Below are 10330 nucleotides of genomic sequence, written 5' to 3'. Positions count from 1 at the left end.
TGAGTTGGTTCATTCTTTGCAAAATGAGAATATTAATGCCTCGTTCATCCCTTCAACTTGCCTCCCTTGACCTTCGGCAACTGCACTTTCCAGTACAAGGCTGTTAACATTTATATTCTCTGCCGCAACCACAGTCAAGTCTTTTATTCTTTGTATTTAAGTTGGCTTTAAGAGCTAAAAAAAAAAACAAAACAATAAACAGCATTTACATTAATATGACTCTAAATATTTTTTACTGCAAGGCCGAGTGTAACGCTAAGATTGTGTTTTCTTTTTTACAAGCCCAATGTCACAACACCTGGGGCCATGGAGAGGAGAAAGATCCTTGCATCAAGGTGAAATGGGTTCTCTTACACTCTATCAATTGTGTTTAAAATCAATCCTTGCATATTGTATGTAAATTAGGACCACCACAGCTTGTGACCTTATTGTGATTTGGGTTTTTTTGGGGGGAGGCGGGAGGAGGGTCTTAAACTGCCTTTTTTTTGGAGCATTTCATAGCCTGTTTTCAGCTGAAATGTTTATCTCCAGGCCTGAGGCATAGCTCTTATCCTGGATTTGCCTTCACTCCCTTCTTGGATTGGAACCACTGCTCCCTCTTGCCCTCTCGAGGTAGATCCAGCCTTTCTCTTGAGTTCCTCCCTTGTTTTTCTAAACTGTATTATGGTGAAACTTCCTAAGAAATGAGATAGGAAAACTGAAGGATACCATAAAAATATGCTTTTTTGCTTCTTTTACTGATTCTATTTTTGCTAGAACAAGCACCTCCACTTTATATATACAAATAATAATGGGGCGCCTGGGTGGCGCAGTCGGTTGAGCGTCCGACTTCAGCCAGGTCACGATCTCACCGTCCGTGAGTTCGAGCCCCGCGTCGGGCTCTGGGCTGATGGCTCAGAGCCTGGAGCCTGCTTCCGATTCTGTGTCTCCCTCTCTCTCTGCGCCTCCCCCGTTCATGCTCTGTCTCTCTCTGTCCCAAAAATAAATAAACGAAAAAAAATAATAAAAATAAAAAAAATATATATATATATACAAATAATGTATGTCCTCCTTGTAAGGGACAAAGACTTAATGATTTCTTTGGAGTCTTCTAGCACAATAGATAACAACTAAGAAATGCCCAGGCAAAAATGACAGGTGAAGCAATCCCATGAGTATTCCAAACTGCCAACACTAGACATCTCAACACCAAGACCCCCTGGCTTTAAGGAATAAGTGACTTATGGATGACACCTAGACCCTTGCCCTTGTTCTGACCAATTCCTGGATGCCTGAGAGCATACATACACATACATCAGACCATAATTCTCATTAAAAACCCCAAACCCCAAGCAAAGACAAGACTCATTCTACTTTCCTTTCCAAGCCTCCCAGATGACCTATCTGTACCTGCACTCTTTTTATACTTTCAATAAACTCTGCTTTCACTTCCTCCCAGCTCAAGTTTGATTTCTATCCTATGGAAGCCAAGGACCCTCTTGACTAGTCCTTCAGGATCCTCCTCTGGGTCCTGGGACCCGGCCTGCCTACATCAGAAGGAAGGTGATAAGCTTTCTGATTCCATGAACTCCAAAAATGTCTTTATCTTATTATATATATTACTCAGATTCCTAACAGGAAAAATGAAACTACTATAAGCATTTAAACAGAGGGAACTTAATGGAGAAAATTGGTTACATAAATAAGGGAAGAACTGAGAAACCAAACAAGGGAAAAGGCAACCCAGATATTACAGATAGTAGAAATTCACAACCATCCTTAGGCTGGAGGGACAAAGCAAGAAGTGGTGTTAGCAGATCTCAGACCTCAGCCTGGTCACCCAGAAGAAACTGGAGCCACAGAGAAGACACAGCAAAGGTCAGATTTCACTAGAGGCATAAGGGCAGTAGGAATTATACACTGGTTTCTTCATTCCTTCTGTGCTCTCACTACTTGTACCCACCAGCAGCCAACGAAATAGGAGCTTGAGAAATCCAGCCCACAGAGCCAGTGCCTTGCAGTATAGAGCAGAGCAGAGCAAAGGCCAGGAATCCATCCCAAAACAAACTCCCTCACTCACACTTGATTTGTTTTCTTCCTTGGTATAAAATTCTAGGTCCTCAGTCCTATTCCTTCAGAGTTTTGAAAGCATTACTCCACTGCCATCCAGCATCCAGTGTTGTGGATAAGAAGTCTGATTCTTCCATTCTGTGTGGCTTGTCTTCTCTCCTTCCCATCAAGCCACCAGAGAAAGAAGTCTCAAGCTTCCTATTCAAAGTAAGATACTCCCATCAACATTTTTTCCTTCTCATCTCCCCTCAACCTTCCAGCATGCCATACTACTTTGCCTCCAGAACAAAGAAAGAGAGCTTTGGGAACAACTCAAATTCCTGGCATTAGTCCCTGGGATTCCCCAGGAGGATGCATTCACTTGCCCCTACACCACTAAACCACTTGTGACCTTGTCAGAGCTTCCTTATAGGTGTTCAATAAATAAATTAAACTCTCTGGAAATAAGAGACCCTCAGGAATCTCACTTCTCTTCCTTGTTTATCCAAGTACCACCAGAAACTGAAACTCCCCAGGTTCTCCATCAACATATCCCTGTAATCACCTGGGCCCACCCAAAAATGATCCTATTTCCTACCATTCCCAAACCTTCTACTATGACCACTGGAATTCATGACGCATAGCCTGTAAAATTCCTTCCTCCTTCTGAAACCCCAGCAACATTTGAATGTGGGCATCAGGCATTGCCTCCTTAGTTCTCTCATTTACCACCCTACCTCTTACCCACTACCACCACTCTCCTTAATTTGTTAATGACTCTAATATTTAGAGTTTTTTAGTGTTTTAGTGTCTTATTGCTGTTATAACAAATTACCACAAATCCATTGGCTTAAAACATCAGAAATTTCTTATCTTACAGTTCTGGAGTCTAAAATAATTTCAGCAGGACTATGTTCCTTCTAGAGGTACTACCTTCTAGAGGGGAAAATTTGTTTCCATGCCTTTTTCTAGCTTCTAGAAGCTACCCACATCCTTGGCCCATGACCTCACATCACTTGAAACCCTGCCTCCATCATCACATCTCCTGATCCTATTGCCTGACTCTTATAAGGACGCTTGTGATTAAATTGTCCCTCACCCTGTAATCCAAGATCCCCATCTGAAGATCTTTCACTTACTCATATATGCAAAGTCTCTTTTGGCACATATTGTGGCACATGTGCTCACAATTCCAGAGATTAGAGCATGGGTGTTTCAGGGAGCCATTATTGTGTTTACCACACCACCTTCCCTTCCACCCCTAGTCCTATCACCATTCTTGGGGCATCTTCATCCATTGGAAGATCCATCCAACATCTGGACCTTTCAGCTCCTTATCACTTTAATCATCTTTTTTTCTACCACACCTCAGTCACCTGTCCCATGCTCATACTCATGAACTTGCCATTACCAATAACCCACTTTCCTCCAGAATCTGAGTTTCTAATCTTTTTTACTACAATCTCATTTCAGTGAAATTGCCAACTCTAACCATTATTCAAATTCAAAAACTTCCAAGCCATTAACCATACCAGTTTCTTAGTGTCTCTCATTTTTCTCTCATATCTGTTCTGACCCAGCCTAGATCCCGTGGTCCATGATTACAATCTCTCACTTGAAAACTCTTAATTTGTTTGCCATTTTCACCCTAAACTCCCCTGTTTGCCATTTTCACTCCTACACACTCATCTGAAAAACTTCATCCCCTGGTTAAATCGAATCAAATGATTTAAATTCTTCTAGAGGTAGGATAACAGGGGAAAGGGCAGGGACAAGCCTCTGATAGCATCTTACAAGAGTACACAATAAAATAAATATATAAAAGGACCAGCAACTAGTAATGTCTGCCCACAGTAGAATTCAATAAGCCATAGCTGTTATTAAACTATTCTTGGGGCGCCTGGGTGGCTCAGTCAGTTAAGCATCCGACTTCAGCTCAGGTCATGATCTCAGAGTCTGTGAGTTCGAGCCCCACGTTGGGTTCTGTGCTGACAGCTCAGAGGCTGGAGCCTGCTTCAGATTCTGTGTCTCCTTCTCTCTCTGCCCCTCCCCTGCTCATGCTCTGTCTCAAAAATAAATAAAAACATTAAAAAAAATTTTAAACTATTCTTTTGGCCTACTTTCTGTATTATTGTTAAAAGAGTATAATCTTGGGGCACCTGGGTGACTCAGTCAGTTAAGGGTCCAACTCTTGATTTTGGCTCAGGTCATGATCCCACAAATGTGAGATTGAGCCCTGTGTAGGGTGGGATTCTCTCTCTCCCTGTCTCTCTGCCCCTCCCTCACTCCTCCACGCACTTGCTGTCTCTCAAAATAAATACATAAACATTTAAAAAACTTTAATATATATATGTATTATACATATATAATACATATATATTATACATATATACATAGACATGCATATATACATACATATATATATATATATATATGTATATATAATCTTAAGCTAACAAACTATCTCACCATAGTTATCCTTTTGTAAAAGATCTATGTGGGCATCACACATGTGGGTTTCTGATCATATAGCCCAGTACTGAAATATTTGGATTATAGTGCTTTATAACAAGTATTCCACCATTTCAGTAAACCTAAATAAGTCCTAAAATGGGATTTTTTTTTACCTGAAAGTCTTTTCATTGTTTTTTCAAAATTGTCAGTGTGTTTGATGCTTGAAACTGACATATAAAATGAGTGCTTTCTGCCCACAAGCATTTATGCACTAAAAAGACAAGCAAGGCAAAATGTAAAACACAGAAGGTAAAAATTAAAATATTGTTGGGTCTGCTATTTGACAAGAACAGTTTCAGACATGGCAGGTGAGCTTCATCAGGGACTAATACAAAGTAATTCACACAGAAAAAAATATATATATAATCTATATTTATAGAGTAATGAGCTCAGAACCATCTGTTATAAACCAGTAAAAAAGACATTATAAACTACTAAAATGAGACACTAATCCAACATGCTACAGAGGTGGGAGGAAGAGAGCAATACATTTTAAAAAGCAGATTGTAAATAGAATGTAAAAAGGTATCCTAAACCACATAGTATATGTAATGTATGAAGACCTATTTGGTTCACCTCAAGAAAGATAACTTAAGCTCAATAAAAACCATACAGAGTGGTATCTAAAAATCGTAAAGTGAGACTCTCAGTGTTTAACTCTTAATACCGATAATAAAAATAATAAAGAGCCATCATGCATCCATTCAGCTCAGAAACTTCATGTTACATCACTCAGTCCTCACAGGAACCCCATGAGACACATGTTACAATCTGCATCTTGTAGGTGATGTGTTTGGCTGATCGGGCTATGATTACAAACTACCACAGAGTGGAGGACATAAACAACAGACATTGACTTTCTTACAGTTCTGGAGGCTGGAAGTCCAAGATAAGGAGCCAGTAGGGCTGGTGTTAGGTGGGACCTCTCTTCCTGGCTTATAGACAGCTGCCTTCCCACCTTGGCTTCAGATGAGAATGAATAAAAGTGTCTATTCCTCTTCTTTTAAGGACGTTAGTGCTATCAGGTTAAGGCCACACACTTATGACCTCATTTAACTTAACCTCCATAAAGGCTCTATCTCTAAATACAGTCACATTCAGGGGTTAGAGCTTCAACATATGATTTTGGGGAGACACAAGTCAGCCTATAACAAATGAGAAAGTCAAGACCCATTCTCCACACATTTCCACCCCACCATGAGCCCTGGAAGGCTAACATTTGGGACTGCATTGTCCCAGCTCCCTCTGGCTTACAGCTGGGTTCAGCCATTGGGAGGCACCAGCAGGTGATAGAGGGTGGGAGGTTGGAGAATTTATCCCCCTGGCTCCTGCCCCACCACGCTATGGGTTTAATGGTAGTCACACCTCCTGTTTGGTGATCCCTCTCCTATAGCACCAATTCTTGCCCCATCCACTATGGCCATTTCCTCCCCCTTATCCCTCCAGACCCAAGGTGATAACAGCTTCCCATGCTGCTAATTCCAGCGTGCTTTACTATCCCCATGTGTATGTTATCCCAGTACACACATTTGCAAATAGTGACTTCATTAGACTCTCTTCAATTGTCTCTTTAATGTGCCATCTGTTTCCCACTGGATGCTAACACAATAAGTGGTACCCAGGAGACAGACTCTCAAAACATGATTCTGAAATGGCTCACATATTTGATGAAAGCACAGATAACCTCTTTTTCAGTCATAAGGTGACATCACAATTGTTCAAATTATCACTGGTAGTGGCAAGGGATGGAGTGTGAGTCCAGGGACAGGAGTTGAGAGATAGCTATGGCATTTAGTTGTTAAGACAAAAATTTGGCATTTATTTGTTAAGGTAAGTGAGGTCATTATAAATATTGTGGAGGCAGCTGGCTATTTCTGACCATCCTACACAGAAAAGGGGACACTGAAACTTTGAAATCCAAACTCAAGTAATAGATGTAAAATCAAAATACCACTATGAAAGGAATCTCCAATCTCCTATAACCACAGAACAGATGTAGTTGAGGATCAAGCCCAGGGACTGATTGGAAGGATTATGAAGTAGCAGCATGTATTAGTTGAAAAAATCTGCCAAGTAAGGGCATTGGTGCAGAGAGAATGGTGTGGCAACATTGGGCCAGATACTAATGAGACTGAGAATTTTGAACCCCAAGCGCCCCTTAATCTTTTTCACTGGTAGCAGTAGCCACAAACACACACACACACACACAAACACACACAAATACCTTGCCCTCATCTAAAACCAGCCTTTGCACCACTTAAAAAAAAAAAAATGAGATTCAACAACTATACCGAAAGCACTTGACTCACTAGAGATACAGAACCTCATCAACCATGCCATCCTTCGTTGGCTCTGGTCCTAAGAGTTAGAGTTAGTCCAGACAGAGCAGTATAAATCCTGCTCCTAGAGAGACATATTACATACCAAAGGAGTGATGGAATCTCACCAATGGTATCATCAGGAGTCCAGTTAGCATGCATGGAAGTAGTCATCACAGGTATTACACTATCGAAAATAAAATACATGATTTGATTTTCAATATGGATGCACTTACCTGGAATTCGGGGTTTAAATGTGTTAGTGTAAGCTTATGAAAGCGGCTGTATAGGCTTCTAGTTGGTTGACTGAAGCTTAGACTCAACAACAGCCTATAGTCTATAAGTATAAGTTGCCAAAATTTCTCTAGCATACTGTAGAACAGTGATTTTTAAATTTTAACATACATCAATATCCCATGGATATCTGGTTAAACAGTTTCCTGAAACTCAGACCTGGAAATTCTGATACAGTAGGTTGAGAGTGGCCTTGAATTTGCATTTTTAATGAACTCATGGTTGATGCCACGGCTACCAGCCCTGGGACCTGAGACTACACTTTGAGAAACACTACTATAAAGACTACTATAAACACTACTCTGAAGACTCAGGGGAAAAAGAACACTGGAGTATATCCATTTTGTGCAACTGCTGGACCACCCTTTAGCCATACTCACTGAGCGTGTATTGGTAACAGGATAACCAACATCCTTACAGTTTCCATGGTGGCTGACCTCTGTAGGTTGAAGATGACAATTTCGAGATGCCAACATGGAATTGTGCTCCCTGGTCTCAATGGGAATAATGAGATCCCAGTGCACTAGAGGGCAGATTTTGATCCTTAACAATAAATAAATAAAGATGGGAATGATTAATAAATCCCAAAGACAGAGTAGTACTCAGAGTATTTTGCCCCATGGGCAAATATGACTAACTAAATGGACCACCCAGTCCTTGGAAATGAGATAAATAAGTAGCCTAATGAAGTGCTGTTCCATAATATATAAATAGAAAATTTCTTGGTCTGATAAGCACACACTAGACTTGAAACATGGAAGTGTGGTTGGGGAGCCTGGGTGGCTCAGTTGGTTAAGTGTCCAACTCTTGACTTCAGCTCAGGTCATGATCCCAGAGTTCGTGAGTTTGAGCCCCACATTGGGCTCTGTGCTGACAGTGTGGAGCCTGCTTGGGATTCTTTCTCCCTCTCTCTCTGCCCTCCCCTGGTAGATCTCTATCTCTCTCTCTCAAAATAAATTAAAAAATAAAGCTTAAAAAGTAAATAAAATAGAAAGATGGAAATGTGGTAATTTCTTCACATTTCTATTTAACCTGCCAAGATGGCCGGTGTAACAGTATTCTGGGTCTTGGAGATGACTGTTAATTATCATAAATTTAATCAGGTGGTGATGTCAAGTGCAACTGAAGTTCCAAATATAGTATCTTTTCAAAAAATTTTAATCCCTATATAGCCAACATACAATGTTATATTAGTTTCATGAGTACAATATAGTGATTCAACAATTCTATATATCATCCAGGGTTCATCATGACAAGTGCACTCTTTAATCCCCATCACCTGTTTCCCTTAACCCCCCCCCATCCATCTCCCCTCTGGTAACCATTAGTTTGTTTTCTGTAGTTAAGAGTCTGTTTCTTGGTTTGCATCTCCCTTTTTTCCCCTTTGCTTATTTGTTGTTTCTTAAATTCCACACACAAGTGAAATCATATGGTATTTGTCTTTCTCTGATTTATTTCTTTTTATTATACTGTCTAGCTCCACCAAATATGATATCTTTACTAGAGCAAACACCAAACACGCTGGTATCTGGTATGTTACAGTTACTGTAGGAAATGTTTCCTTTTCTATTCCCATCAATAAAGATCATCAAACAAAATTTGCCTTTCATGGTAGAGTGATTAGTCCATCTCTGACTTAACTCAGTACTATGACAACTTGACTGCTTGGGTGTAATATACTCCAGAGCTGCACTGTCCAATATGGTAACTATTAGCCACTTATGGTTGAGCACTTGAAATGTGCTATTCTGAATGGAGATGTGCTATAAGTATAAAATACACACTAGATTTCAAAGACTTAGTACAAAAAAATGTAAAATATCTCATTAATAATTTTGCATTCTGTATGTTGAAATGATATTTTGGATATGTTTGGTTAAATAAGGTTATAAAAATTGATTTTACCTGTCTCTTTTTACTTTTTTAATGTGGCTACTAGAAAAATTACAATAACATGTGGTTCATAGTATATTTCTAGGGGTGCCTGGGTGGCTTAGTTGGTTGAACATCTGACTCTTGATTTGGGCTCAGGTCATGATCCCGGGGTCATGGGATCAAGCCCCATGTCAGGCTCCATGCTGAGTGTGAAGCTTGCTTGGGATTCTCTCTCTCCTCCTGCCCCTTTCCCTGGCTCACTCTCTCTCTCTCTCCCTCTCTGTCTCAAATAAAAAAAGAATTTTAAAAAACACAGTATATTTCTATTGGGCAGCACTAGGTCATTGAACCTGGTGAACAGAGAGGAGCAAGTACCCAAGATGCCTTAGTAAGATATGTGGATGTCAGAGAATAAGAAATAAAACCTGCCAAAGTACAGTGGCTGCCATATTGGTCATTTCTACGAGTCTCAGAGGTTGACTAGGACTTGTCAGATATCCACTCTAGAATGAAAGACAAGTTACTGCACCTTCTACTACTCATCACAAAGAAGCACAACACTTGGTGGGCCTCTGAAATTTGGAGGCAACATATCATATTTGGGTATGTTGCTCATGAAAATGCTTAGGCGTATGTTGTCTGTAGTTTTCCCTTATTATCTCTTTAACATCTTCATAATCCCCATTTTTATTTATGATATGGATAATTTGGGACTACTCTTTTTTCTTGTTTCTTGGACAGTCTGGATAATGCTTTATCAATTTTATTGATCTTTTTTAAAAATCAACTTCTTATTTTATCAATTTTCTCTATTCCTTTCTGGTTTCAATGTCACTGATTTCTGCTCTTTACAGTTGCCTTCTCTCTGTTTTGGGGGGAGTTTAATTAATCATCTCTTACTAATTTCTTAAAGTGGGAGCTTTGATTATGAATTTGAGACATTCTTCTCTTCTAATATAAGTACTCAGTGCTATAAAACTCTCTGAAGTATTGCTTTAGCTGCATCACACAAATTTTCTTTTTTTAAAGATTTTATTTATCTATTTATCTATCTATTTATTTATTTATTTTAAAGTAATCTCCACACCCAACTTGGGGCTCAAACTGAGAACCCCAACATCAAGAGTCGCATGTTCTTCTGACTGAGCCAGCCGGGCACCCCTGCATCACACAAATTTTGTATGTTGTATTTTTATTTTAATTCAGTTAAAAAATATTTTTTATAGTTCTTTGAGAACTATTCTTTGATTCCTGAGTTATTTAGAGATGTATTACTTAATTTTCAAATACTTGAATATTTT

Source organism: Lynx canadensis, chromosome D2, assembly GCF_007474595.2.
Source record: "Lynx canadensis isolate LIC74 chromosome D2, mLynCan4.pri.v2, whole genome shotgun sequence".
Lineage (NCBI taxonomy): Eukaryota > Metazoa > Chordata > Mammalia > Carnivora > Felidae > Lynx > Lynx canadensis.
This window is presented reverse-complemented; position numbering follows the sequence as displayed.